The sequence below is a fragment of the Phalaenopsis equestris genome, unplaced genomic scaffold (assembly GCF_001263595.1).
Source record: "Phalaenopsis equestris unplaced genomic scaffold, ASM126359v1 Scaffold001127, whole genome shotgun sequence".
NCBI lineage: Eukaryota > Viridiplantae > Streptophyta > Magnoliopsida > Asparagales > Orchidaceae > Phalaenopsis > Phalaenopsis equestris.
In genome coordinates this window covers 41,480-46,294 of record NW_018165566.1, presented here as the reverse complement: position 1 = coordinate 46,294, position 4,815 = coordinate 41,480, and positions in this window count along the sequence as shown.

The following is a 4,815-nucleotide window of genomic DNA, read 5'->3' as shown; positions in this document are numbered from 1 at the left end:
CTCCAAAATTCAAAAGTCAAACCTTCGAATTCAAAAGATGTGCCTCTTTGATCTAAGAGTCAAATCCCTTCAAATTAGAACTTTACAAAGTGTTTAGATGCATTGAATCACTCCATGGGGTGTTTAAAACAAGTGGCCTTTGAAAATTTTCTCAAAATTTATCTTGAACTACCTTAATTTGAAAAATTCGCACCTGGCGCATCATGAGCTAACGCTCTGGATTTTGGCGCATCATGCGCCAAACCCCAAATATTGGCTAATTTTGCTCCTTTTGTCATTTTTTCTCCAAATACCTAAAAATGATATACCTACAATAAAAACACAAAAATAAATTTCTTTAAAGTGCAATATCACCAAAAATTGGCATAAAAAGAGTACTTAAAACAATATATTATTTTTGTGTATCAAAATCCCTCAAACATAAATGTTACTTGTCCTCAAGTGCCACTTTTATTATATAAGAGCATATGACTTTAGGATAGAGATTAACTTATCACTTCTATACTTTACTTCAATAAATAGAATAACAAAAATTAAGAAAAACCTTTAATAACTTAGGTTCAAACTCCAAGTCTAGGAATATCTATTAATCAAATTTAAGATTTCTGAATCTTTATTCATTTCAAGAAGAATTGCAATTTGTCATGCTAAGAACATCTAGAACATTCATATGAAAAAGAACTTTATAAAAACTTTACTAGGAATGCTACTAATACTTCAATATAAGTTTTGAAAGTGTAATAAAGCTCCTTCCTTAAGTTGATTCAAGTGAAACCCATTTGCGATTAGGCATCTCCTCAAGCTTCTACTCACCCATTTTTTTTCTTTTCTTTTTCTTTTCTCTTTTTTTTTCTTAGGATCTTTTTAGTCCCTCTTTTTTTCTTTTTCTTTTTTTTTCAGGTGAGGATTATTATATCTGGATAGCCTTTAATAGTTTTGAACTTCACTATCCTCTTCTTAAAGTCAAAACTTCACACCTCTCCTTACTTAATAAAGTCATACTAGTTTATGGTTTTTCATAAAGCCTCATTCCTTTTTTTTTACATGAAACTCTAAAATTCATAACACTTCAAAAATACAATTTTCCTTTTCTTAAAATAGAAAAACATAGTCTTATCCTATCATACCAAATATCTTTAAATTTAGAATTGACTTTCATTATTAAAATTTTTTTACCTAAATTTAATATAATATTTATAAACATAAGTATAGTCATTTAAAGTTAAATCTTAATATCCCAGGTCATATTTAATTAATTTTGAAAAATATAGTTACTTAAGGACAAATAAAATTTAGCTTTCTCCATTTAAAAAGAAATTTTTCTTTCCCCCCAAACTTAAATTTTTAAATGATTTTAAAAATATTTTAGTACAAAATTTTAGTTGGTGAAAGAAAACAGTAAATGCATGAAAATAAAAACTAACCTGTAGAGGATTTTTTATCATGAAATTATTTTTGTATACTGCAGGTACTAACTGTAAAACTACATATAGGCTTTAAAACGGAAATACTAAAACTGAATATATTCTAAAGAACTTGCTGGGAATTAAAACAGAAATACTAAAATTGAAAAACAAAAACTGAAAATACTACACATTCAACCAGCTCAAATTGAAAATACTAAAACAAAAACTGAAAAGTAAAAAGTATACAATTACTATTAGAAATTACAGGTCCACGACACAACATAAAAATCTTAAATCCAACAAGTTTCAAATAAAAGTGCAACACAGTACAAACAAATATACAAACAACACATAATATCAAATCAAACTTAAACTAAACTATCTTCTTCTTCTTCTTCTCTTACCTCTTCATCTTTATCATGAATGGGAGCATAAGGAACAAAGTTGGGGCAAGCAGGAAAGTTCACATTAGGTTCACCCATGAAGTGTCTAACCATAGCATTTTGAAAATCTATATCATGATGAATTCTCCTCTACTGATATTCATCATTATATGCATTCCTTGCTTTTATCTCTCTCAACTGAGTCAATATATTATCATATTGTTAAATCATGAGATGGTCCATAATACATTCCAATGATGTGGAACTAGAAGTAGATGTCCCTACAACAAATGTAGAGGGCATATCCCTTCTTCCACTTCTAGACTCAACAAACGCTTCTACTCTTCAAATCATGTGCCTCCCAATCGGATTCTGAGGTTGTAATCTCTCTTCATTTCTATGGAATTCAACTCCTGATTATTCACATAGAGTGAAAATTAGGGCAGGATATCCCAAACCTCCAGCAGTAGAACTATCAGCAACACTTTGAGCGTGACCAACGTCTATTTCCTTCATGTTTTGAATGCAATAGTTCAACACAACTCGATACTTTGTAACATCAGCAAGATGGTTTGTAGGTAAAAGTTTGGCAGAGATGAAGTGATTTCATACTTTGAACTAAATCATCAACATGGAAGCGGGAAATTTAACTATTTTGTTATTCTTTATCTTCCACTCCACTCTTTCATTAGTTAGTCTTTCATCAGTTAGAAAGGCAATGACTTCGTCTAGTGATGAATCAGTGATAACAAAAGCGGCATATTCATCATGGAAGACAGTCCTCAGCCGATATAACACATTAATCATTTTAGAGGTAAACTCAACTTACGTACCTCTCACCAGAATATGATCTCCCACAATGAACCTTATGTTGGCATAGAACTCCAGAACCATCGGGACGATCGCTACAGCAGTGAAGTAGCAGAACTCCAGAATCATCGGGACGATCGCTACAGCAGTGAAGTAACAAAATCGCTCCCAATTTCTGGCACGAATCAACCTTTCAACCTCACCTCTCAGGTTTGCAAACACCCTTTCCTGGATCAATCTCTGGGTCTCATATTGTGTATTGTAATAGTGTTGGACCTTGAAATTAACGAACTTTTGGGCATCAAATTTTCCCGACGTTCTTCCTCTTTTTGTGCAGGGAGCCATCAGAGATTCTATGAAAATCTAAATAAATTCCAAATAAATTACTAAATTGCATATCTAACTCCCTAAGCAAGATTATTTGGTAAGAAACTTTTCGCCATGAGTTTTGTTCAACCATTTTCATCAAAAATGCCATTTTCGGATCTCCCAAAATCCATGGTGAAAATAAAAAATTTCTAAGTTAAAGTGAAACTCTTACCAAGAGAAGATGAAATTTATGAGTTTTGGCCTCTAAATCCTTCTCCTTAGCTCGCAATGTGATGCCCTAGACTAAAGGTTGGAGGTGAAAGAGGACCAAGCAACAAAAATGGAGGTTTTCCTTGCGATTTCGTAGTTTTTCTTAGGTAATATGAAGTGTTCGGACCTTTGGTGCACCATGTGCCAAATCTGGTGCATCATGCGCCAAGGCTCTGTAGGTTGGCGCATCGTGCGCAAAAGCGTATTTTTGCCAGATCTCAGTTTTTATGAAAATATGCTCCGTATCGCTTTATGTCAATCGCTATTTGACTCAAATAATACTTTCTAAGCATAATTAAACATCAAACCAACACCAAATTTTCACAAACAACACAAAACTCGTATTTATATATGAAATCTGCGTTATTACAAACTAACATTTTTCAAGCCAACACATAACAAATTCAGTGTTTTAAAGAAACCCAACATCCTAAACACTAAAATATAAACATCAAACTTCAAAGCAATAAACATAGATAGTGCAACAATAGAAAATAAAGGTAATCCAACATAACAAACTAAAACAAATAATACTAGACAAAATGTTTCGTGCTTAACTCAACTTCAAACATCTTCTTCACTCTTGTCCTCCTAGATATCTCACATAAACTAGTAGTGCACATACAGATTGTAGAAGGGCCTAAATGGAAATTCATCAGTTGAATTTTCCTCCTCAATCCATGCATGCTTCTTAAAAATATGTACCGGGCCATCTTCAATACGCCTTGTATGTTTAAAATGTTCATTGAGTCTCCAATCTAGGTGATACAGTATTTCAGAAATATTCTCAATTCATGCATAAGATTATGCAACTCTTTCTCTATCTTCTTGATTCTCTTTGAAAGTGCACTCGAGTTGTAGTATGACTGAATAGGTGACAAATTTTGGGATCCTTGATCCATTAGTACATTCATATCATTTTCATCTCCCATTCCAATGCAACTACAGTAGACTTCGGGATTCATCGGCTTCCAAGGCGGCAGTACTTTCTCCCAACTGTCATAAGGTACTTGCGATTGACTGTAGAGTTGGAAAATAGTAGATGGATGTCCCAATACAGTTGAAGATCCATTCACGATCAAACCCAAAACTGATTTTACAAATATAACTCCAATATCAATAGGTTTTCCTGTTTGAATACAATAATTCAGGATAGCAATCTCCTTAGTGACCTTACTAATTTTCATTATAGGCAGTAATTTCGAGGAAATGAAGAAATGTCATGCCTTTGAAGTAGGATTTAACAATGATGAAGAAAAGCTCACATTCCCATCATCTCGGGTCATCCGTAAGGTAACGGTAGAGTTCATCCATGTTGTCTCTTGTAGGGGTTAAATTTGCATAGCAGCAGAGAGGCACGTTCTCGATCATAAACATTTTGTTGATTCTCAAAGGAGTGAACTGCACTAACCTGCCACGCATGTATAACCTGCCTCGCATGTAGATCATTCCTTGGTTGATCCCATGAATATTTGCATAAAATTATTTCACTACAAGGACAACTACATCAGCAGTAGTGTACCAAAGCACTTCCCAATGCCTCTACGCAATAACTTCTTCAACTCAAGTATTCGGCGTGTTGAATCCTCAATTCACAAATCCCCTTTCCTTGATTAGCCTCTTCTTCACTAGAACTC